This window comes from Danio rerio, chromosome 21 (assembly GCF_049306965.1).
Source record: "Danio rerio strain Tuebingen ecotype United States chromosome 21, GRCz12tu, whole genome shotgun sequence".
NCBI lineage: Eukaryota > Metazoa > Chordata > Actinopteri > Cypriniformes > Danionidae > Danio > Danio rerio.
Window position 1 is genome coordinate 11,860,424 of NC_133196.1, and position 26,943 is coordinate 11,887,366.

Below are 26,943 nucleotides of genomic sequence, written 5' to 3' on the forward strand. Positions count from 1 at the left end.
ACAGTTCTTGACAAATGTTTAAAAAAAGAATTAAAAACATCACAAAATGGCTAATAATTCAGACTTCAACTGTGCTAACATCGGTACACGTCGTCTTTTTCTCCCAGAATCAGCACATTAGAGCTACATTATTCAAAGAATAAAGCACTGTTTTTTTCTGTCCCAGCTCAATAGAGATATAAGTAGACTTCAGTTTTGCTAATGGTACAAAATTATGAGACACTTCACCTTTGGAAAGAACTTTATATATAGAATCTTTCATGACTTTTGGAACATTCTTAAAGTTCTGAAGTTCTTTTTTTAAAGTTCAGGTTCTCCTCAGGCCACCCTCTGACCCATAGTGCAAAACAGCATTTTTTAGCCTCATTACCTGGTGTAGATGGAGCTGCTGGACAACAATGATCAGGGGAGAATCCTGGATTACAGCAGGAACTTAAAGCCTTTCGCTTCGTAAACTGTTTATCCTAAACTAACTTAAAAGTAAAAGAACAACAACCATGCATTTGGACAGAAAACTGGAAAAATACTGTATATAACTATAATTATAACTATATATATATATATATATATATATATATATATATATATATATATATATATATATATATATATATATATATATATATATATATATATATATATTAATGCAGCATAATACTTCCAAATGAATGAAATTAGGATTTAAATTTATTAATTATTAATTAAGAGTAGAGGGGTGGCTCAGTGGTTAGCACTGTTGCCCCACAGCAAGAAGGTCACTGGTTCGAGCCCTGGCGGGGTCAGTCGTCGTGTTTGTGTAGAGTTTGCATGTACTCCTCGTGTTGGTGTGGGTTTCCTCTGGGTGCTCCGGTTTCCCCCACAGTCCAAAGACATGCGCTATAGGTGAATTGAATAAGCTTAATTGGCGGTAGTGCATGAGTGTGAATGTGAGTGTGTATGGGTGTTTTCCAGTACTGGGTTGTGGCTAGAAGGGCATTCACCAAGCAAAACATTTGCTTGAGGTTCAGTCCACTGTGATGACCCTTGATAAATAAAGGAACTACGCCAAAAGGAAAATTAATGTATAGATTATTTAGTTAATTATTATTTGCTATTATTACAGACAGAATGTATACTCATGTGGACTTTTAAATTGCACTTTAAGCTGAATGCTTGACATTCTTCAAGATACAAGTATTCTACTTAAAGCTCCATTTAAAGGCTTAACTAGGTTAATTAGGCAAGTTAGGGTAATTACGCACAAATATTGCGCACACACACACACACACACACACACACACACACACACACACACACACGCACACACACACACACACACACACAGTAAAATAAAATACAATTACTGTGATTGTATTGAATATTTTTTGTTAACTTTTTTTAACTCAATGTAACTCTAAACAAAAAATAATTACTATGCAAAAAGCTTTATATTAGATACAAGAATGTGCTTAGTCAATTCACATTAACAATAAAGTCAATTGTCTTTAAAATATAGTATTTCTTTTTTCTTGTGAAACAAAATGTCTAAAATCCACATTCCTTTGTATTGCTACAATACAAAAACTGACGATCCTCAGCTCATCTTTGCTCCTAAAGAATTAGACCAGGGGTGTCCAAACTACGGCCCGCGGGCCATCTGCGACCCGCAATCAGTTTTGTGGCGGTCCGCGAGGCTTTTTATAAATATTAATAGACTCTGGCCCGCTATACAAAAATTAATGAAATTCAATAAATAAACACCGGGTGTCGCTATGACATGCCTTCAATTAGGCAGCAGTTCCTGTTATGAAGTAAAACAAACCTAACAAACTGTAGGAAACATAATTGATAATCTTGTTTTGGCGAGCCATGGAGCAACCAAGAAAAAGGAAAATCAAGAGTGAGTGCAGGAAATTTCAGTCACGTTGGGGCAAAGAATATTTCTTCACAGAGGTCAGCGGAATATGTGTCTGTTTAATTTGCCAGGAATCAGTTGCAGTAATGAAGGAATATAATATTAAAAGACATTATGAAACAAAGCATCAGGCCTTCAGCTTTTACACTGGTGCCGAACGAGATCAAAAAGTATCTATCAGCTTAACAACAGCAGTTTTTGCATGCTAATAAAGTGCAAGAAAATTCTACGCTGGCTAGTTATGCACAGAAAACCCTTCACTGAAGGAGAATTTATATAGGAGAGTCTGATGAGTGTTGCAACTGTAATTTGCCCAGAGAAGATTCAAGATTTTAAAAACGTAAGTCTTTCTAGAAACACAGTTGAAATAATTAAAATAATTCCATAATACACACACACACACACACACACACACACACACACACACACACACACACACACACACATATATATATGCGTGTCTGTGTGATGTATGTAAAATTTGGCCCGGGACAACACTTTTTTTTTGCAACTGGCCCTCAGCCCAAAAAGTTTGGACACCCCTGGATTAGACCTTTCTTCAACATAGGTTCATTCTGAAAACGTAGCCCTATGTAGATTTCTGGAGATCATGAATTATATTATGAAGTACGTATGGCTGGATTTCACTGTAAAACAAACGCTACGTGGTGGTATGACACCGCACCTTTTTGCGCTTACCAGGTGAACGCTTACCTTGGTATAAATGCTTTCCAGCTGTTTCCAGTTTGTCCAGCTTTTCTTTTTTTGGATTGCTTTTTAAAACTGTCAGTTGGTTTTACGGAAGTTGGTCGGTGGTTCAATTGAAAACACTATTGGTTGGGTTTAGAGAAGGAGAAGAGTAGGTCAGTTGATTTGTCAGTCAGGCTGTCAGTCAACAGCAACCTCTGATGGATTTGTGTGAGAACAGCAGGCACGAATGGCACTCGCGAGAGAAATAATGAGATCTGAAAAGCATACACAGCGGCCTCTGCTGGATTAGCTAAAATAAAAACTGCAAAAACGCATACCTCCTTGGACGTATTTGGTGCTCTTCAGAAATGTATATAGCAGTACATTTTCAAAATGAGTCTGGGTTTACTTTCTTGGATGCTACTTTTTGTAGTAAATACTAATTACAATCACCTGTTGACATCACCTGTTTCAAATCGCATTATTATTTAACCAATTTATCTGATTACTAGCCCTAAATTGCTCATGTCCCACCTTTTTTAAGTGTGTTGCAAGAAGCAAAATTGAAATACAGGTTTATTTGGAAAAAACAAAAAATAAAAATCATGAGGGATAAATTAAACAATGTTTGTTGTAATGTCTGCAGTATGCAAGTGAAAGTACATTTATAAATCACTACTTTTTCTTTTTTTATTTGCGTTTTCCTTACTGTCCCAACTTTTTCTGATTTGAGGTTGGAGTAAAACACTGATTCAATCTATTTTCAATAACAAAAAACAATAATTTGGCTACCGCTAGAAACCCTCTGAGTACATTCCCGCAGCTCCAGCTACAACAGCAGTCTAGTTTCCTGTATAATTGTATGTAAATTGAGCCGGTTGTTCAGTCCTTCAGTGCTGAATACCCCGATGACATTTGTTCTTGCCCCGCAGAACAACATCTGATTCCAGCTAATGAGCTGGCGTTGTAAACCAGGGAGGCAAACACGTTTGTAAAAGCAGCTGGTGTCACGCCTCGCCAGGTCAGATACCCAGAACATGCAGTGCCATGCTGAACAACTCACACAGACGTGCACAGAGAAATGTGCAGAACACATTATATAATCCTACAGCATCGGACAGAAGCTGAGTTGAGTTGTAGGCTCATGTGGTTGATGTGTGAGTCTGATAGAGATGAAAGCGGGAGATGTTTGTGGAGTCGTGTGTGTGTGTGTGTTCTCGGAAATATCTGTTTGTTTGGTGAACATCCAGAACTCCTCAGAGATGCTCCTAAAAGCCAATTGAGACTTTATTTTAACTTTCCAAGAACATATGCACTCACTTTGTGAATGTTGCAGGACTTTTTAGGTTACACTGTAAAAAATTTCTAGGGTCAACACAATCCAGTTGTGTTGGAGCAACATGAACAAATTAAGCTAACTTATTTGTTTTTACAAGAATTGTGTAGTTTTGTTGCTCATTTTAAATGTAGTTTTAAATGTAGTTAAAACAAAAACAGCAGGCTTTTTGAGTGTAGTTTGATCTAGTTTACCTTCCATTTCCTGTCTTTGTTTAATTATTAGTTATAATAATTCATCAGCTTCACTTGTGTCATAAAATCATGACATGTGGTTTATTAATAAACTAATTTCGAGAGGATCACTTGCTTATGATTGACCACAGCTGGTCCCTCATTAGCTAACACATGATTCACCAATCAGATGATTCCTAAGTCACTATAAATAACCAGAGTTTCTTACCTTAGTTCCCCTTCGGTTGGGGAACTTCAGTGCCATGAATGGGAGGATTCGGATCAGAAGCCGCTTATCTGGAGAGTATTGAACGGGCCAATGAATGAAATTAATTGGCAGCGTAAGCTTGCGCAGGTGTGCGACATCTGCAATTATCTCAGCATATAAGCACACCTGAAGCCAGCAGACGCCATCCTTTTCGCTTCAGATCCTTTCTGAGTGAGTCGATGAGGGTTCCTCTTGCTGATCAGCACTTCAGAGCAAACGAGTGTGTCTCCCGGTCCAGAGTGGGTCTTCGCGGTGGCAGACGGTCGAGCTGGGTTACTCCCTTGCCTGCGGTTCTTTGGGTCCGGTCCTCCAGAGCGGTGCGTATAGTTGCAACTTTCCTAAAAGAGCAACACAGTCGTGCAGCACGTCCTTTTCAGGATGGCGCTCCGACTGTGCGTTTCTGGATGCGGGGGTTTCCTGTCTCCGGATGATGGACACGATCACTGCATTGCATGTTTGGGGGTCCAGCATGTTAATGCGGTGCTCGCGGGCGGTTCATGTCGTCATTGCGATGCCATGACCGTTGCACAGCTAAGATCGCGGCTAACTTTCGCAAGAGAGCGAGCCACCCCAGTTGCCTCCTGCTCTAAAAAAGCAGCGGGCGCTCGGGCAGATCTGAGGGTTTCAGCGGGAGCTAATCCGCCGCCCACGGGCTCGCGGACCTCTCGCTCCTCACGGCGCTCCATCCAAGCTTCGGGTGGTGAGAGTGATCCGTCTAACCAGATGGTAGCTCTCACACTCGCTGACACCGGAGATCAGATGTCCTCCGCGGCATCGGAGGGTGGGCTTTCACTGTCCGACGAAGATCCGGACCCGCTCGCCCCCTCCGGGCAGGTGAGCGCTGTCAAATCGGATCCTGAAGCGGACATGTTAGCCGTGCTTTCCCGGGCTGCTTCGGCCGTGGGGTTGGAGATGGTTTATCCCCCAGCTCCGCGGCCGGACCGACTAGATGGGTGCTACGTAGAGGACCAGAAGGCGAAGCCTTCGAAGCCTCTCGTCCCCTTCTTCCCGGAAGTGCACAGTAGGCTCACGCAGTCCTGGAGGGCACCTTTCTCTGCCCGTGCTGCGAGTGCCTCCGCCCTCACCGCCCTTGACGGCGGAGCTGCCAGGGGGTATGAGGCGATCCCGTCAGTGGAGCGCGCTATCGCGGTCAATCTTTGTCCGCGCGGCGCCTCTACGTGGCGGGGTTTGCCCCGCCTCCCGTCCAAAGCCTGTAGGTTGTCTGCCTCCCTCGGAGCCAGAGCTTATAAGGCTGCGGGCCAGGCTGCTTCTGCTTTGCACGCGATGGCCACCTACCAGCGCTACCAAGCGCAGGCGCTGGCCGAGCTGCACGAGGGCGGGTCCAACCCAAGCTTATTACATGAGCTGCGCACCGCGACCGACTATGCTCTTCGGACTACTAAGTCCGCCGCGTGTGCGCTGGGGAGGACGATGTCCACACTTGTGGTTCAGGAACGCCACCTCTGGCTAAACCTGGCCGATATGCGCGACGTTGACAAAGTTCGCTTTCTTGACTCGCCCATATCCCAGGCTGGCCTGTTCGGCGACACCGTCGGTGAATTCACCCAGGAATTCAAGGCGGTGAAAGAGCAGTCGGATGCGATGGGCAATGTCATCTATCGGCGTGGCCGTAAGCCCGCTCCGCCCGCCGAGCCATCCACCTCCGCTGTTCCTCGCCGAGGGCGCCCGCCAACGAGTGCTGCCCCGCCCCCGCCTGCGCCTCCGGCCAAGCGGGCGCGGCGTTCACCTCGAAAGCAGGCAGCCCCTCCTGCCCAGGGCGCCGTTAAGTCCGGTAAACGGACCGCGTAGCGTCCCTGAGACAGGCCATCCGGAGAAGAGGAAACTTGCTCTTTCCCCGCTGGAGGGCGGGGCCCCGATAACAACGGTACTTTTCAGTGCCACCAAAACATCAGTAAAAGAGCACTTTTTTCCTTCCCCGGATGTGACTGCACGAGTTCTGCCAGTCCGGGACGCGCTGCCTTCCGGCTCGCAGACTCTACGTGCTTCGCCAGTGGCTCACGAGCGCTGGGGGGACGGTCTCCCTTTCCTCAGCCCTCCAGCCCCCTCTCCGGAGTCAGGGTGCGGAGCCAGAGCGAATCGCTCTCCTCCAGCTCTTCCGCGGGACCCTCGTGCTTCCCGGATCAGCACACCCACTCCGCGCTGCCCCACCGCTGGTACGTCAGCGATTGTAGCGTTGACTCCATTAGCGAGGGCTCTGCCTGCCTGGTTAGCGCGGGCCAGCCCCTCGCGGTGGCTCATACGCACAATCAGACTCGGTTACGCGATTCAGTTCGCGAAACGGCCCCCCAAGTTTACGGGCGTGTATTTCTCCAGGGTCAACCCCCTGTCCGCCCCTGTCTTGCGAGAGGAGATTGCTGCCCTCCTGGCGAAGGGTGCAATCGAGCCGGTTCCTCCAGCCGAGATGGAGAGTGGGTTTTACAGCCCATACTTCATCGTACCCAAAAAGAGCGGTGGGTCACGGCCAATCCTAGATCTGCGCGTTTTGAACCGCTGTCTGCACAAGCTGCCGTTCAGAATGCTGACGCAGAGGCGCATTCTCCAATGCGTTCGTCCTCGGGATTGGTTTGCAGCCATAGACCTGAAGGACGCGTATTTCCATGTCTCCATTCTTCCACGCCACCGCCAATTTCTGCGGTTTGCGTTCGAGGGTCGAGCGTGGCAGTACAAGGTCCTCCCCTTCGGGCTCTCTCTGTCTCCGCGGGTCTTCACCAAACTCGCGGAGGGTGCCCTAGCGCCCCTTCGGCTCGCGGGCATTCGCATACTCAATTATCTCGACGACTGGCTGATTTTAGCCCACTCGCGGGAGCAATTGATTATGCACAGGGACAAGGTGCTTCGGCATCTCCGCCTACTGGGGCTTCAGGTCAACCGAGAAAAGAGCAAACTCGCCCCCGTGCAGAGGATTTCTTTTCTCGGGATGGAGCTGGACTCGATCACCATGGTAGCGCACCTCTCCGAGGAACGCGCTCGCCTGTTGCTGAACTGTCTGAGGGAGCTCGACAGCAAACTAGTGGTCCCACTGAAGTTCTTTCAGAGGCTCCTGGGGCATATGGCATCCGCAGCCGCCGTCACGCCGCTCGGGTTGCTCCATATGAGACCACTTCAGCACTGGCTTCACGATCGGGTCCCCAGACGCGCATGGCACGCGGGCACACACCGGGTCTCGGTTACTGCGCTGTGTCGCCGCGCCCTCAGCCCTTGGAACGACCCCTCGTTCCTACAGGCCGGTGTGCCTCTAGGACAGGCGTCCAGCCATGTTGTTGTTTCAACAGACGCTTCCAACACGGGTTGGGGGGCCGTGTGTCGCGGGCATGCGGCTGCGGGCCTTTGGAAGGGTGCCCAGCTGCATTGGCATATCAATCGCCTAGAGCTGTTGGCAGTGTTCCTCGCTCTCCACCGCTTTTTACCGGTGCTGGAGCGGCAACACGTGCTGGTCAGGACGGACAGTATGGCGGCGGCGGCGTATATCAACCGCATGGGGGGTATGCGCTCTCGCCGCATGTCTCAGCTCGCCCGCCGTCTGCTCCTCTGGAGTCACCCGCGGCTGAAATCGCTGCGCGCCATTCACGTCCCAGGCACGCTCAATTGTGCAGCCGATGCGCTCTCACGACAGCTGTTACGCCCTGGAGAATGGAGACTCCACCCCGAGTCTGTTCAGCTGATATGGGCGCGATTCGGGGAGGCCCAGATCGATCTGTTTGCTTCCCCCGAGAACGCTCACTGCCAGTTGTTTTTTTCCCTGACCGAGGGCTCTCTCGGCACGGATGCACTGGCCCACAGCTGGCCTCGGGGCATGCGCAAGTATGCGTTTCCCCCAGTGAGCCTGCTCGCGCAGTTTCTGTGCAAGGTCAGGGAGGACGAGGAACAGGTTCTGCTAGTTGCGCCCCTTTGGCCCAACCGGACCTGGATATCAGAGCTCTCACTCCTCGCGACGGCCCTCCCCTGGCGGATCCCTTTGAGAGAGGACCTACTCTCTCAGGGACAGGGCACCATCTGGCACCCTCGCCCCGATCTTTGGAACCTCCACGTGTGGTCCCTAGACGCGAGGAAGACTTAGGTAACCTACCGACTGCGGTGGTTAATACCATCACTCAGGCTAGAGCCCCCTCCACGAGGCGCGCCTACGCCCTGAAGTGGAGTCTATTCACTGAATGGTGCGTCTCTCGCAGAGAAGACCCCCGAAATTGCCAGATTAGTGTTGTGCTCTCTTTCCTTCAAGAGAAGTTGGACAGCAGGCTGTCGCCCTCCACTCTCAAGGTTTACGTGGCCGCCATCTCCGCTTATCATAGCGCGGTAGCTGGCGGCACCGTGGGAAAGCATAACCTGGTCATCCAGTTCCTTAGGGGTGCTAGGCGAATTAATCCATCTCGCCCCCCTCTCATGCCCTCTTGGGATCTCGCCCTCGTTCTCACGAGTCTGCGATCCGATCCCTTTGAGCCACTCGAATCAGTATCTCTAAGATTTCTGTCCCTGAAGACAGCTCTGCTGGTTGCGTTGGCCTCCATCAAGAGGGTCGGGGACCTGGAGGCATTTTCGGTCAGTGACTCGTGCCTGGAATTCGGGCCGGATTACTCTCACGTCATCCTGAGACCCCGCCCCGGTTATGTGCCCAAGGTTCCTACCACCCCCTTTAGAGATCAGGTAGTGAACCTGCAAGCGCTGCCCCCGGAGGAGGCAGACCCAGCCCTTTCTTTAATTTGTCCAGTTCGCGCTCTGCGCATTTATGTGGACCGTACTCAGAATTTTAGATCATCTGAGCAGCTCTTTGTCTGTTATGGCGGTCGGCAGCAGGGAAGTGCCGTATCAAAACAAAGATTATCCCACTGGATTGTGGATGCCATTTCACTCGCTTATTCGAGTCGAGGTCAGCCGTGTCCCCCGGGAGTTCGTGCACACTCCACTCGGAGCGTTGCATCCTCTTGGGCGCGTGCACGCGGCGCCTCTCTAACAGACATCTGTAGAGCTGCGGGCTGGGCGACACCCAACACATTTGCAAGGTTTTACAATCTGCGAGTGGAGCCGGTTTCCTCAAGGGTATTAGGTAACCCTTGGTGATTGAGGAGACAACTCGGTAGGGTGTTGAAACACGCTTGCGGCGCCATTCTCCCTAACACGGAGGTACGTGCGCCTTTTTTATCTGTCAGTAAAGTTCCCCGTCAGGTGAGCCCTGCAGATTCCTCCGTGGCCCCCAGCACTGACTCAGCGGAGGAGTCACTTGCTGGCCCACTACGTTGTAGGTCTGCCCGCTGGTCAGCCCGCGTTTTGGGTATAGGTGCCTGCTATGCGTGATCCCCACTAGGCGATCCCATATGCTTATTCCGCCACGGTTAAGTCCCCCCCCTGGGTGGACCCGTGTCTTCCCTCTCCGCTAACCACTCTTTTGCTATGCGTACTCCCCCTTTTTAGGGCTAGTCCATAGGTAAATTCTGCCATCTATCCCCCCCTTGGGTAACGGATGGCCTCCGCAGCGTCCTCCCTATCGGGATTGCACGCTTCCCAACGTACTGTCGTATTCCTAGAATTATCTAGATGCTCACGACTTCCCAAAAAATATATCTAAATCCGTAAAACTTCTGTTGAAGTAGGATAAATTAGGGCCAGGGACACGTTGGAGGACCGCGCCCCCCATGATGTGGGTGCGTCACGCTTGCTTGACTATCTCCTCATCGGGGGTGTTGGTAAGGTGCAGTCATTATGGCGCTTTCCATATTCTCCCATTCATGGCACTGAAGTTCCCCAACCGAAGGGGAACGTTCGAGGTTACAGAAGTAACCCTTCGTTCCCCGAGGAGGGGAACGGAAGTGCCATATTCCGTCGCCATAATGACTGTCCCTTAGCTGTTTGAAAGTCTCTTCAGCTTAAAAGGATGGCGTCTGCTGGCTTCAGGTGTGCTTATATGCTGAGATAATTGCAGATGTCGCACACCTGCGCAAGCTTACGCTGCCAATTAATTTCATTCATTGGCCCGTTCAATACTCTCCAGATAAGCGGCTTCTGATCCGAATCCTCCCATTCATGGCACTTCCGTTCCCCTCCTCGGGGAACGAAGGGTTACTTCTGTAACCTCGAACGTTATCTTTGTCTTGAAGAATCCTCCCTTCCACCCCTACCCCTCCTCCCTTTTCCTAGATAGGGTGGCACAGTGGTTGGCATTGTTGTCTATCAGTAAGAAGTCCTTACCAGACCAGTCGATGTTTCTGTGCGGACATGTTTACATGTTCTCCCTCTGCTCATGTGGGTTTCCTCCAGGTTCCCTGGTTTCCTCCCACTGTCCAAAGACTTGACATAAGTGAGCTAACCAAATTAAATTGGCATCATAGACGAGCTTTTATGCCACAGTTAGACTTGACTTTGAGCTTGCAAAATTCTGTCATATGGTGCTGCGAAAATAGGCGATTAAACAAGACGATTAGACATTTAAAAAAGCAAGCGATTGGTCCATTTTCTAAATTTCTGTACAGAGAGGTAATGATTTGATTTTCGATTGGTCTCACGCAGTCATGTGATGCAATTTCGCATCTTAGAGCTCACTGCGAAACTTGTCGCACGAGCTTGCGTTTAAGGTCTGCTGCATTTGCGAGAATTTGAGGCGTGCACTCATGTAAATTATGATGACAATTTTTATGCGTTCACTAGACAGAATCTGATTAGTTCCAAAGCTAACTATCAGGCACTTCTAGAGTTCTAGAATGCGTTCGGGAAAAATATATACAAATAAAATGGACCAGGTTTTTGTTTAAATTAATGACGGTGAATGAAAGTAAAACTGGTGAGCCATTCTGACAAAAAAGTGCCCCTCTGAACTTTTCACTTAGAAAGCACTACTGACTATGTTTACATGGACATCAGTAATCAAGTAACCTGCCATCTAAATATGACAATAATACAATTAGGGTCAAGTGCTTTTTTAAAAGTCACCACGCTATCCATGTTTCCTGCTAGATTTCATGTATTTTTGGGTGTTTCATCTTTAATTTTTCGACTTTAACTGCGTTTGGCAGTTTCACTCGTAAACATCTCTTTCATGCTCCCATGACAAACTGGGCTATTGGACGCGAGTATGGAGTAAAGACTGGTGGAAGAGTGTTGTTTTAATATGATTTAATATCACACGCCGAGCTCCGGTTTCCCCCACAGTCCAAAGACATGCGGTACAGGTGAAATGGGTAAACTAAAAATTGTCCGTAGTGTATGAGTGTGTGTGTGTATGTGTGGATGTTTCCCAGAGATGGGTTGTGGCTGGAAGGGCATCCGCTGCGTAAAAACTAGCTGGATAAGTTGGCGGTTCATTCCGCTGTAGCAACCCCAGATTAATAAAGGGACTAAGCCGACAAGAAAATGAATGAATGAATCACATGCTGAATTGAAAGAAAAATACTAAAAAATTCCAGCATTTTGCGATGTGTGTGTCTGCGGTCTTTTACTGACGTCTGTGTGTGTGGATCTTGTCACAAAATGTGGCAAAAATTATACAAACTTAGCAGCGTCCTAAAAGATTGAAAACCCCTGATCTAGACCATGGCTGCGTCCGAAACCGCATACTTCCATACCATATAGTACGCTAAAATCAGTATGCGAGCCGAGTAGTATGTCCAAATTCATAGAATTCGAAAATCAGTAGGCGAGAAGTACCCGGATGACTTACTGCTTCCGGCGAGATTATGTAGTGCGCATCCCAGGCACGCTGCGCTATCCCATAATGCCCCGCGAGAGAATTCATGAATGGAAGTGAGGCGACGCAACTGACGCAGGTAGGTCACGTGACCATGACAAAACGGCGCATGTAGTACGTCCGAATTCCATTCATACTTTTCAAATTCATACTGTATAGAACGTACTTTTCCGACGGCCGAGTAGTACGTTTAAATTTAAATGCAGTACCTACTGAGTAGTAGGTGGTTTCGGACGCAGCCTATGAGTGAGAACAACCCATACATTTTGTTTATCAATCGGCAGTTCTAATAGATATATTTATACATTTTTATGTTATTGCATGTGGTATGTCTTATTCCTTTTTTCCACTTGTCAACAATCAGCAATCACTTACTGTAAACCAGGGGTGTCCACACTTGGCCCTGGAGGGCCGGTGTCCTGGAGAGTTTAGCTCCAACCCTAATCAAACACACCTGAGCCAGCTAATCAAACTCTAACTAGGTATACTAGAAGATCTCCAGGCAGGTGTGTTGAAGCAATTTGGAGCTAATGTCAGCAGGACACAGGCCCTCCAGGACCGACTTTGGACACCCCTGACAAACAAATGCACCACTTTTTTAAAAAAACATGTCGTCATTACAGCTCCCCTAGAGTTAAACAGATGAGTTATATCACTTTTGAATCTATTCAGCCAATCTTCTGGTCTGACAGGAGCACTTTTAGCTTAGCTTAGCAGAGATTATTGAATTAGATTAGACCATTAGCATCTCACTGAAAAATGACTAACGAGTTTCAATAGTTTTCCTATTTCAAGCTTGACTCTTCTCTAGTTACATTGTGTACTAAGACCAACCAAAAATGATAAGTTGCTATTTTCTAGGGTGATATGGCTGAACTATACTCTCATTTCGGCGTAATAGGAACTTTGCTGCCATGTTATGGCTGAAGTAGACACAAGGTAAAAAAAAAAAAGTCGATGGCTTTTAAAACACTTTTTTGTTTTGCTTGTTTACTGTTCACTTTGTTAAATAACTGCTTTTAGATGTTGTTTTTTTATTAGTCAGAAATTACAAGGAGACAGCTTCCCTCAATAGAAAGTCAATGGAGAGGAATTGTTTCCCTCACACTCAACAATTTTTTTTTGCTGCTTGTTCAAACTCCTTATTGGTAATAGGTTTATTGGAGAGCAACTTAATTGTTTTATGTTCAATCCACTTAAATTTGTAAAATCGATTACGTTAAGATTAACTCATTCAATCTGTGATGAGACAACATGAAGGAATTGTGTAGAACCCTGCATTTTTGGTGGGCGTGGATTTTGAATTATGTGTTACACTCTGTCTATCTGATCCCAAGTGCCATCTCAAAAGTGGATGATTTTCGATTCCTGATTTCAACTAAATCTCCAAGGTCATTCTCCACCCAGAGTCTCGTTATTCAAGTTTCCTCACATATGACTCATCTCAGATCATATGAATCAGCACTCAGCACTGCAGAGGCTCTTCAGAGGTAAACACACGCATCTGTGACCACTTCACACTTCTGTGCTCTCTATAAATGCCTCAACAGGGGGGCAGATTTTTTTCCTTGACATGTCCCTGTCGGATTGCCTGATTGCCTGAAATATCATATCCAGGGATCCTGACTTAACTGGTGGTCAGTTTTCCAGTTTGCATATCCACTAACCTTTTGTTACCCTCTGCAAAGCCCTGGCTATTTGATAATTAATCTCTGATGCTCTTTTTTTTTTTTTGGAAATGGCAGCAGTTCTGACAGATGTATATCGCAGCACAAAATGACCTTTGCATTTAGTATTTAAGGACAGTTTTTTACAGCCCCCACTACTCTCAGAAATAGTCACAATAGCTGTCACTGAGACTGTATTCTTTTAGAAGGTACACATTTGTACTTAAAAGGCACATATATTAGTGCCCAAAGGATATTTTAACGTTATATATTAGTACACAAACTGCAAAAGTTTTAGATTCTTAGATTTTGTCTTGTTTCTAGTCCAAATAAATAAAAAAATTAATCATAAAGCATTTTCAAGACAAGCAGAAATACTGTCTCTTGTTTTAAGAAATAATATGCCAAAATTAACTGAGTTTTCCTTAAAACAAACAAAATAATAGCTGATATAATTTCCAGATTACTTTGCTTGTTTTAAAGAGCCCCTATTGTGGGTTTTTGAAAATGACCTTCCATGCAGTGTGTAACACAGCTCTAAGTGAAGTGAAAAATCCAGCTATGGCCCTAAACCTGAAAGTGCTGAACGTGTTTGAAACTATTGATTCATCTATAAAAGAGTCGACTCATTGTGATTCAAATGAATCAGATTGGTAACAAGTCTTTAGATGTGCCTGCATGACATCGATACGGAATTCAAGCCCTGCCTATTTGATGCGCGCGCAGACCTGGGAAAATTTAAGCCCCGCCCGCAAACACTGTAGAAAGAAAAAGAAGATGACAAACACTGTAGCAGGTTCCAGTTAAATCATGTCACGAAGACGCTGTGCTCTAAAGTGTGAGGAAAAGTTAGTGTTATTTTCTCTACCCAAAGATAAGGCTGTGGTTGAAGTTTATTTTTGCAAAATTACCTCAAAATTATAGCCCCTGCCTTGTGCTGTGTTCCTGTCATTTTTCTGACGAGTGCTTCAGCAATCTAAATGCTTACAATGGGGATTGAAAAGAAAAACTATTCATGCATGGGACTTTGTCAGAGCTTGACAGGAACTTTATCAGTGCACAGTTCATGTATCAGTTTCTTCATCCATTTCACAAGTGTAAGTAACTTAAGTGCGATTAAAATGGTTGCCTCCTTGTTTTCTGTAGCTTGCAAATTATGTTTTTAATTGTGTTTTGTTACTTGTAACCGATTCACGCGGCTCGTACTGTATCTGGTTATCCCTTTATATTCTCATATTGATGCTTTGTTTACGGGTTTAAATGCATTCCTCTGCCGTTTGTCATTTCTATAGCCACCGTCAGCTGTTCCAACACACATGCGGCAGTCAGGTTTCAAAATAGTTGAGCTTTCGCCACAGTGTGGGTTAATACTAATTGTACAATAGACAATGCAAGTGTTTTTTGACCTTGCATGCATGTCAGACTGTTGTTAGAGACCCCCAACACCAAAATATGATAATTTTTAATGCATGATAGGGGCTCTTTAATCTTGACATATTATTTCCTAAAACAAGGCAATGTGTTTTGCTTGTCTAGGAAATGCTTCTTGATTCAAGAATATTTGGATATTTGGAAAAGAGTTTTATGCAGTGTAAAGAATTCATATTGATAATTTAAAGTTTAATACCTAAAAAGTTATAATACCTAAAAAGAACAAAAAAATTTATTTTAAAAGGGAACCACCTATAGAGTGTGTATTACAGGGGGGTTGTGGATAATTGACCTATTAATTAACACTTGAAGGACTTAAAGGACTAACACTGAAGGACATCAAAACAAGATTTTTGAATGGGTCAGCCCAACCTTTTATAGTGAGAAATTGTTTTCTTTGATCTGTATCCTAAACAACAGTGTTAATAATTAAAATAATAGATCATATAAGTATACCCTTGACCAGCCCTACAACGGATCATAGCATTATGAATACATAATCACAGCAATTATGCAAGAAAAAAATCATGCAACAGACTGAATCTGGCAGATATAGAGTATCGATATATATTGTAAGTGACCCTTTTCTTGTATAATAGGTCTTTGTATCTACATTAAGCATTTGATGCATAGAGTGTATAGTCTATCCTACAGTTTAAGCTGTAGGTAAGAATACACTAAATGTAGATCAAAACACTGAAATCCTAAATGTTTTATTAATACAATAAGTGTTATTTAAATAACTATTGTTTACTTGGGCGAAGCAGTGGTGCAGTAGGTAGTGCTGTCATCTCACAGCAAGAAGGTCGCTGGTTCGAACCTCGGCTAAGTTGGCGTTTCTGTGTGGAGTTTGCATGTTCTCCCTGCATTTGCATGGGTTTCCTCCGGGTGCTCCGGTTTCCCCCACAGTCCAAAGACATGCGGTACAGGTGAATTGGGTAGGCTAAATTGTCCGTAGTGTATGAGTGTGTGTGTGAATGTGTGGATGTTTCCCAGAGATGGGTTGCAGCTGAAAGGGCATCCGCTTCATAAAAACTTTCTGTATAAGTTGGCGGCTCATTTTGCTGTGGCGACCCCGGATTAATAAAGGGAAAAAGCTGACAAGAGCATGAATGAATGAATGAGTGAATGAATGTATTGTTTACTTCTGTAGTTACATTGTGTACTAAGACCAACCAAAAATGAAAAGTTGCTATTTTCTAGGTTGCTGAGTATACTCTCATCTTGGCGTAACAGTCAAGGAACTTTGCTGCCCTACCATGGCTGAAGTAGGCACAAAGTAAAAAAAAAGAATAATAATAATAATAATAATTTGGAGTTGACAGCTTTTAAAACTCAGCATTTTGTTTGTTTACTGTATATTGTACTGTACAGTCATTTAAATAAATACAGTTGATTCACTAAAGCATGTATTACACAAACTATTACACAAACTGTCGTCAGTGATCATCGATGTATAATTCACACTCTTATATTGTAGCTTGCTATTTTTTATACTACGTTGCTGTCTATGTCCTCATTTAACGCATTTAAAGGCATATTTTAAAAAAATACAAAGGCATAGCTAGACTCTAATTAGAAGAGCTTTGGGCCTTAACTTTCATCTCAGTCCTAAAAATCAGTGATTATGTGCTCTCCCCTTACGTTTGATAAAAACAGCAGCTGTGTCAGGCTATCTGAGGATACGTCTCCTTGAATGCCTCCCAAATCGGCCATAGAAACTGTAAAGTCAGTGTGAAAGTTTTTGATGTCTTTTCTTCTCAGTTGTGATGTATATCTGAATAAAGAAAAAAACTTCTTAGACCAGAAAAACAGCACGATTCATACGACTTCATTACACTGTAAAAAATGCTGGATTCCACAGAATCGATTTAAGACAAATTTAATTAATTTATTTATTATTCATTTCATTTCATTCATTATTTGCATTAAATTACAAAAAGGTGTCATGTTTTTTAGACAAGTTTATATTAATGTTTGGACAACACAATACCAATAAATTTACTTTAGAAGAGTTGCAATGTTTGGTGTTTACCAACCCTGTTCCCAAAGGCACATCAACTGTATTTTCTACCTTTTCCTAATCAAACACATCTAAATGAAAAAGAGATTGTTGGGAAACATTGAAATGATCAAAGAAAATAACAACATTTAATAACAATATTTTTATTAGAAATTTTAATGAAATGTTATCAGACTTTTAAATAATAAAATAAATATCATCATTGTACTCAAACTCAAACAAATACAGTGAATCCATAAACTGACAGGCTTTTAAGGGTTCTGAAAACATTTTATATTGATGTCAAAATAAGCAACAAAAATGCTTTAAATTATAAAAGATTTTATTTAAATTTTACATTTTCGGCAATTCAAAATATGTACAGTAATTAATAGCTTAGGAAAATAGGAAAATTCTTGACTATTTGACTGAGTTTCGGCTTTTTTTTGTGATGACAGCTTAAATTCGACTCTCATATTTAGACTGAAGTCACATGCAGTGCATTGACTTCAACAGAGTGTAAAAATCTAGATGATTCTGTGGGTTTTGTCTATTTAAACTGATGGTTATTTTGTATTTTCTATTGGATTTGAGTCATGTGATTGGCTGGGGCTTTATGCAGCTTGATTTTCTTTCTCTGAAAGCATTTGAGAGTTTCATGGCTGTGTTTCGGATCATTGTCTTGCTGAAATGTCCACTCTGGTTTCATCTTCATAATCTTGATAATGTGGATGTTGGACTGAAGCAGATAGTTTTAATTTACAATGAGGAAGGGCTGAGGGAAGAAATACTAAAAGATTTCAGCTGCTGTCTGGGCTTTCACTGCCTTTCTACAGTTCTCTTTCTTCATGTGTTCAATACTTTTTCCCTGTGTCATTTCACTTTATTACACATAACCTTATTTGTAAACTAATTCGATTTGTTTTCTTTTCATATGGATTTATTTGGTTGTTACCAACATTTGGTGAAAATTTCAAGTCAACAGCACCTTTAGAAACACATTTTCTGAGAAAAATGATGATGTGTTGAATACTTATTTCTCCCATTGTATCTATTAAATAGGTTATTAAATACATTCTTTTTAAATGCTCCAACATACAATAAAACAACAATTCACTCAGGTAAAATTCACTTAATTAAACAATGTAAAACACAAAAATAAATTGTGCAAATATGCCGGAACAGGTAATGTAGTTTAAAAATAAAGTCAACAGACAAGCAAAATTCACAAAAGACTCAATTGCATATTAACTATATTCTTCATTTGTTCTTCTCTGATAATTGTGACTCCCAGCACTGAGAAAATGATACTGACCTTCCCAAAAGCCATGCTTTCAATGGCTACCGTAATGACCCTTCAGTTTAGTAAGCGAACATCACATTACAAATAAAGGGTGTGAATTGCCTCCGCGCATCTAATTTAGATGAAGCCAGTGTTTGCGGTTACTTCTTAAAAGCTTTCTGCAATTAGCCGTTGCTTGTGGAGCTCCAGTGTTAATTAAGGAATGATTACTGTGATCACATTTGCAGAGGTGATTGAGAAGGTTGGTTTAATTGTGGATCTCAGATTTCGGCATATTATTATTGGGATATTAAGTGGAACTGCAGAAAGATTTTAAAGTTTATGTCTTTTTCTTAAAGATAGGTGACTGATTTCAGAAACATTATTTGTTGTGCTGGTTAAGAGTCTTTCCACATTCCAGTAGTAATGATTAAAGTAAATGATCTAAATTTATTTATATGTATTTTTTTTATTCTGGGTAAGGCATAAAATTAAAAAAGAAATTCATCCAATTAAATATAGTCAGACCAATAATTCCTAGAATTCGGATAAGTAGCCCAAACTGTCTGTCAGCTCCCGTTCATGCAGATTCGCGGATGAGCGTTCACGCAGGCTGTGGTCATGTGGACACAGATGCCAGCAGTAAAAACAAATGCTGAATCAAAACTTTTTAAAATCCTGAATCAATATTAGAGTTAGTTTTGCATGCTGGAGGATGACACCATGGCTGAAATGAAGAGTTCAGATGCAAAAGCCACTAAACGCTACTTCTGCCAAAAATGAGATAACGACACTGAAAGAATGCTTTAGACACGTAGTACATGTTCAACAAATAGATTTGCTTCAAATCATCCAAATCCCAGCGTCAGCGCATTCAGAAATAACAGTTTGTTGACAAAAGCCGCTAAACGGCACTTGCCTTTGATGGCAAAAGCCGCTATATCTCAAGAACAAATCAAAAGGCGCGAATGGAATCATGTTTTCAATGTAACAGCAGGCTAATACGCCAGCTTTTATAAGGAGACTGTTTGAGATTTTGATTTTACAAGATGGAGTTTGCTGAACTGGAAGAGGCTGTCTGACTGTCAGTGAATGGCAAAAGAAAATGTCCCTTACCTCAAAACTCTGTGCATTATAAGGAAAAGAAAACACAAAGTCGCAAGTGTAGCATTCATTCATGTTTTTTTTGCAGCGACACTACTTTGAATGAGTCCAATTTACTGTACATTAAACGGTAGCTGTGTTTCAAGAAAGACAGAGTTAAGATGCCGTCTTTTGTCCCACGTTGATGCTATGAGGATAAACAATAAACCAAGACCTTAATTATGGTGAGAATGAATGAATAAATGAATGAATGAATGAATGACAGATTCTAAAATTGTCTGAGAGGCATCCCCTTTTTGCCCAGTAGACCCTACCTTGTGTTTTATTAGCTAATTAAGCTTTTTTTAAAAAGATATTCATGTATAAATATCTTATACATAAATGTATTATGTATAAAACTATACATTATTTTATGTAACTTCATAATACCTACACGTCTGATAAGCTTTTTGTAATTATGGACAATGCACAGATATTGATGCTTCATAATGTTTTTACACTACATTATTTTAATCTACCAAGCTTAGCTTACAATTTTTGCAATGTTTACATTGCTTTACTTACATTCAATCTAAATCCCAAATATCAGAAATGACAACAGATTGTTAAGATTTAATTAATGTCAGTTTTAATGTTATTGATTAATTCACTTACTTGACAGATTTCATTCATTCATTGTCCTTCGGCTTAGTTTCTGGTTTATCAGGGTTTACCACAGTTGAATGAACCGCCACTTACTTGAGGGATTTATATATTTTTAATTTTAGGTTTTTAATGTTTGGTAAAATAATTTTGTATCGCGTCATTAGTGATTTTTCAACTAAATACACTGTCTTGTCTCAATAGGTGGATTTAGAGGTTTTTGCAAAAAATAAAAATAAAAAGCACTGGTGGATTTAGTTGGTTTTAACGCAAAAGAAAATTTACCTTGATGATTGATCTACTCTGCTTTGATTAGTCAGATGATATCTTGCATTTGCTTTGATTGGTTAGATCATGTCTTAGCTTTGTTTTGAATGGTCAAATAATGGATCTACATTGCTTTGATTGGTCAGATGATGTTATAGATTAGCTTTGATTGGCTAGATGATGTCTTAGCTTTGTTCTGATTGGTCAAATAATGCCTCTGCTTCATTCAAATTGGGCAAATGATATACACTACTTTGATTGGTCAGAAGATGCTTCTACTCTGATTGGTTAGATAATGTCTGAGCTTTGCTCTGATTGGTCAAACTATGTATCTACTCTGCTTTGATTGATCAGATGATGTTTCAGCTTTGCTCTGATTGGTTAGATCAGGGGTATCCATCTCGGTCCTGGAGGGCCGGTGTCCTGCATAGTTTAGCTCCAACTTCCTCCAACACACCTGCCTGGAAGTCTAGTATACCTAGAAACAGCTTGATTAGCTGGTTCAGGTGTGTTTAATTGGGGTTGGAACTAAAATATGCAGGACACCAGCTCTCCAGGACCGAGTTTGGACACCACTGGGTTAAATGATGTCTTAGCTTTGCTCTGATTGTCAAATCATGGATCTACTCTGCTTTGATAGGTTAGATGATGTTTCAGCTTTCTTTTATTGGTTAGATGATGTGTTAGCTTTGCTCTAAAGTTGATTATTTTCTGCTTTGTTTAGTCAGATGATGTCTTAAGCTGCGGTCACACTGGGCTTTTCCTCTCATAGACCTCCATTCATATGCACACGAATGCATGAGACAGGAAAAGCAGGGTCATGCGTCAAGTTTCGCAGGTTGCTACAATGCAAAGTTCAAGCTTGGTGAACTCTGACCTGCGAAATGGCATCACTAGACTGCGTGAGACCAATCAAGGATCAAAACATGACCTCTCTGGAAAGAAATTTTAAATATGGAGCAACTGCTCGCTTTTTTAAATGTCTAATAAGCTTGTTTAATCCCGTCCCTTTTCGAAGCGCCGCACAACAGAATATTGCATGCTCAAACTCTAATGTGACCGCAGCTTTAGCTTTGGTCTGATGGGTTAGATGATGACTGTACTATGCTCTGATTAATCAGATGGCTCGGTCTGTTTTTTATGCCTAATTATCTGAATTTCATCTTCGAAGCTCATTTTTCATGTGGCAGCAGTAATGATAGGATCGGTTTACCACAATAATTTGAATTCATGGCCACAACTAAAGTGTATTTGTTATCACAGTGCAGAAAACAGCATCTTCTCAACTTGTCAAAAACATGAACTAAACTCATTCAGGCTTCAGCTACAACTGGCCTTGATTATTTGAAGGTCAAAGTAGACATTGTTCCCGGGCAGCCAAAGAAGACTGGCATTATGCAAATGTATTACAAACCTTTGCAGCAAGTAAGACTTCAATTACTGACTTGTTTTAGGCAGTTCAGAACTGGTTCATTCTTTTGAGAGACAATGCCTCCATTTATCATGCGCTTTGATCTTTGAAACTCTGCAGAGCTTTTCCATTCACAAACAGCTACTTCACACTTTACGTACAAAAAATCTAAATCCTTTCCATGATTCTTGAAGGTTTGTGGATTAATGGGTCCCTTTGGCTGCTTGACAGGTCTCCAGAAACATGCGCACAAGCGGAGCTCTGAGCGAGAAACTCTACGGTCCTCAAGGAATCATGTTCGGTTCGCTCGTTCTCTGGCATCTCCTGAAATCAAACTCGACATCCTACACACAAGAAACCCAAGACGTTTCTTTGACCTTCAACCCCAGAACAAATCCATCATGGCTGTCTACACCTCAGATCCCATATTTCGATAGTCCTTAACATGTTAAAAATTTAAAAAGCCATTTGAGATCGACTTAAAACAACCAACAGATTCAGACAAAATAACCAACAGATTCAGATAAAATAACCAACAGATTTAGACAAAATAACCAACAGATTCAGACAAAATAACCAACAGATTCAGATACAATAACCAACAGATTTAGACAAAATAACCAACAGATTCAGACAAAATAACCAACACATTCAGACAAAACAACCAACAGATTGTTATGAAAATAAGCAAAGGCTCTAGAGGAAATAACTAACAGATTCAGAGAATGTAACCAATAGATTCGAAGAAATAAACATGAAGGTTGAGAAAAGAAAATCATTGTTTAAAAAAATGCCAGTTGTTAAAAGTTGGCAGAGTAGTTTTTTTTTTTGTTTTTTTGTTTTGTTTATTTTTTAAACCCATGCAACTTTTTTCTCTTATACACACACATATATTTGTAATATATGTTATTAGTTTCTTTATGTTGACCATGGCTGCAATTTTTGATTGAAAATACAGCAAAACAATAATATTGTGGAATATTATTGAAATGTAAAATAGCCGGTTTACATTTGAATATATTATCAGTGTAGATTTTATTACTGCGATGACAATGTTGAATTTTCAGCCTCATTATTGCGATGCCACACGTTCAAAAATCACTATATTAAGCTGATTTAAAGCTCAATTATTAATATAAGTTTTAATCGATTCATTTCACATAAATTAATTTAAACTTCAAAACAGCGTTTGTCCTGCTTAATACTTGCATGGAAAAGATGAAAATATTTCAAGACTCTTTAGTTAATCGAAAGCATTTTTATGTAAAGTCTTTTGTACCATACCATACATTCATGCATCCTGTACATACAGTTGAAGTCAGAATTATTAGCCTCCCCTTTGATTTTTTTTCTTTTTTATATATTTCCCAAATGATGTTTAACAGAGCAAGGAAATTTTCAGTGTGTCTGATAATATTTTCTCTTCTGGAAAAAGTCTTATTTGTTTGATTTCGGCTAGAATAAAAGTAGTTCTTAATTTTTTACAAACCATTTTAAGGTCAAAATTATTAGCCCCTTTAAGCATTTTTTTTTTCGATAGTCTACAGAACAAACTATCATTATACAATAACTTGCCTAACTACCCTAACCTGCCTAGTTAAAAAATTAACCCAGATAAGCCTTTAAATGTCACTTTAAGCTTTACAGAAGTGTCTTGAAAAATATATGGTACAATATTATTTACTGTCATCAAGGCAAAGATAAAATAAATCAGTTATTAGAAATGACAATAAAACTATTATGTTTAGAAATTTGTTAAAAAAAAAAAAAACAGGGGGGCTAATAATTTTGACTTCATCTGTGTGTAATGGAGGCCAGCAAGGGAAGTACTGTGCAGGTAAACCTTACTCTTCCGACCTCTAAAGGCGCTCTAACGACAAACATTAGAGGACATTGTCTTTAGCTTCCTTGTAAGAGCAAACGACTCTCATACAAGTAATTGCCAGTTTGATCCCAGCTCATTGGGAGTTGGGTGTAGAAGGACCGTTGGGTTACATGTGGGGGCTTGTCCAGGATGGGAATGAGGTTTAGGGAGGTGAGTGTACAGGAGGCCAGATGCAGCTAAGTGCTATGCAGCTAAACCTCACTCCTCTGACCTCTAAAGGTGCTCTAGCGACATATGCTAAAGGCCTTTGTCTTTAGCCTCCTTGTTAGAGCAACCAACTCCCATACAAAAAATTGCTGGTTCGATCGCAGCTCAGTGCATGTTGGGTGCAGAAGGACCGGTGGGTTACACATAGGGGTTCGTCCGGGATGGAAGGTTTAGGGAGATGAGTGTAAGAGAGCAATCGACTTCCATAGAAGAATCGCCAGTTCGATCCCAGCTCAGCGCATGTTGGGTGCAGAAGGACAGATGAGTTAGACATGGGGGCTCGTCCGGGATGGGAGTCAGTTTTAAGGGGGTGAGTGTAACAGAAGCCAGCTAGCGAATTGCTTTGCAAGTAAACCTTACTTCTTTGACCTCAAAAGGTGTTCTTCCGACAGATGCTAGAGGCCATGGTCTTTAGCGTCCTTGTTAGAGCAACTGACTCCTATTCAAAGAATCGCCGGTTCAAACCCAATTTAAAATAATGTTTTGTTTATTTTTAATGAAATACTAATATATAGTTAAACATGTATATATTCATTCACAAAGCAATGTTTCATCATCAAAAGTGTTAAGAAATCAATCTTGGGTGGAATAACCCTGATTTTCAATCAATCTGTCTTTCTGACCAATTGATATTTTCTGAAAAATGAGGAGAAAAAGCTCTAAATGACAATATTTTTGTTTGCAATTTGAAAGAAATGTTATCATTCTTATGCAGAATAAAATAAATATTAACATTGTACTCTAGCCCATACCTAAAAATCCAGTTAACCCACAAAAACAATATTCATTCAAGTGGTTTCTCGGTTATTTCACATAGCTATAAATTGTATAAATAAAACCCAACTTTTGGCTTGAAAAAAATAGGCATATAGACAAGGTCAAGACAATCTGCTGAAGTTCAAACCATGCATATTTAAGTTAAATTTTCAATTTATTTTAAACTGTACATCAACTATATTTTCCTTATGTATTGTAATAATCATCAAACAAACGCAGCAGTGGTCAGCATGAGTGTTAGAAAAGTATTAAAACAACTGTGTAATCAAAATTAATAATCAAATATTGTGGAATGCTAGTGTACATTTGCTATCATTACATCCAGTATTCATCAAAATATGCTTGAAATAAGTCACAATCAATCAAAGGATTAATAAAATAAAATTTCATCATTACGGTTGAGATGACATTATGCTAGTGTGTGTGTGTGTGTGTGTGTGTGTGTGTGTGTGTGCGTGCGTGCGTGCGTGTGTGTGTGTGTGTGTTTGCATGCATTCCCTGTGCACCTTGCCATAACTCACAAGAATAGGTACACGAGACACACAGCAGCAGCTGCTTTCAGCCCCAGAAAATGTGACGCTCAGCCATAAAGGGAATGAGGTGTATCATGATTGATCATTCTTCACAGCGTCACTATTGAAGTGAAAGAGCCATTCGCCCGTGTCAAAGAAACGTCTATCTTTCTCTTTCCCTCTGTCCATCAGCTTTCCAAAAAAACTCTTATGCAACAACAACAAAAAAAATCACATCACGCTAATAATGCATTTAAGACTCATCTGCACTCAAGGGAACAGCTGGTTGCGATGATCCGCTGAAATGTTTCCCACCACATTTCCCAAGGTCAGCGAAACTATTTTTGCTTCAGTCGTTACGTAATGATTCTCTTTTGATCTGTAATGTTTGCTAATAATATATTTCTTGGCAGTGCAGTCATTAGAGAGGAAGAAAAGCAATGTGGCTTACATCACATGGACATATGCGTTTGCACTGAGGTCCAGCCCTTGAGCTGCAGTGTCATTTAAAACATTGTGGAGTTACAGAATAGAGTATTAGTTCAGTGAGGGCACATGGGTGACCATACAGTGGATAAAGGTGACTCATTTGGCCATTAACAATTCACAGTTACCAAAATAATAACCTTTGGTAAACAATTTCCTGAATTCTCTACTAAACTCTAAAAACTATGTTCATTTAAAATTATTTTACATTTAAATCAGGATTTACAGTTGAAATATAAGACTTATGGGGACCATATAGAGATATTTAAACAAAGGTGTTTAAATACAGTGTTTCATTATGCAGTTTGAGTGTGCCTCACACAGGTGAGTGGGCTTGACAAACCACCTGTAAAAAACACACTCTTTCAACTCTCTAACATTTTAACTGACACTTGCGCATGTGCACCAGACACTTTATTAAAATCCAGCTGTATTTTAACCAGGGCTTTACATTAACACCCGCCAAATGCGGGTAGGTTAGACAGCCACCTCCATAAGCCACTTTGGCTGGTTGAAAATAATTTTTAAATTGTAGTTTTCTTAAAAGCAGGGTTCGACAATAAGGATGGCCCAATATTCATGCAAATGCAAATTCGTGCAAATGCTTAGAATTGAGAAGCAGCATGGCTGACAAATATAATTTTTTTGTGTGGGCAAAAAAAGCCGGTTGAATAGCGGATGAAAGGATAATAACTCGCGCAAACAGCTGCTGTGATGCGCGCGACTGTTTAAAACATGTGCACGCTCCCGTTTCCTTGCTTAAAACAACCATGCCTGGAAACACAACTGGTGTGATCGGTTCTCTTTCAAATAGACAAAACAAAAAGTTCTGTTCATGCACCCACAGTCCTGCTGCTTTTAAAAGCTCCAGATTGGTCTTTTTGTGAGCATCACCAGTTGCTTTCGTTTTAACCATTATTTAAACAGCATGTAGGATATTAACTTCCCATTTATGTGTAGTTAACTGGTGTAAACTGTTTTTTTTTTTTTTTTAGAAATGTTTGTTAGTATAGTATCCAGCTATTTCTTGCTTGTTTTGACACATTATTCAAAATTTGTGGCTAAGAAATAATTATTGAATTTTTGTAGTGTGATTAGAGATGAATTTGGTAAATCCTTTGAGCTCTGAAAAGTGATGTGAAATAAAAACTAATTGTAATACAACACTATGAAACCATGACCCATGTGCTCATGCTCACTGAGCAAGCTCATAAAC

At 41.6% G+C, this 26,943-nt stretch overlaps 1 protein-coding gene and 1 long non-coding RNA gene across 2 annotated transcripts in view; one reads left to right on the top strand and one right to left on the bottom strand.

Moving 5' to 3' along the window:
* Nucleotides 1-15,507: 15,507 nt before the first annotated feature.
* Nucleotides 15,508-26,943, bottom strand: part of LOC141379989 (uncharacterized) — a 57,299-nt gene continuing 45,863 nt past the window's right edge. Inside the window, exon 3 of the long non-coding RNA XR_012397176.1 lies at nt 15,508-16,929. This is a non-coding gene — a long non-coding RNA (uncharacterized lncRNA). The remainder of the gene's footprint in view (nt 16,930-26,943) is intronic.
* LOC141379987 (uncharacterized) overlaps nt 23,829-26,943 on the top strand; it is a 41,097-nt gene continuing 37,982 nt past the window's right edge. The window contains exon 1 of the mRNA XM_073935804.1: nt 23,829-24,102. The gene's annotated coding sequence lies outside the window, so the exon portion shown is untranslated. The remainder of the gene's footprint in view (nt 24,103-26,943) is intronic.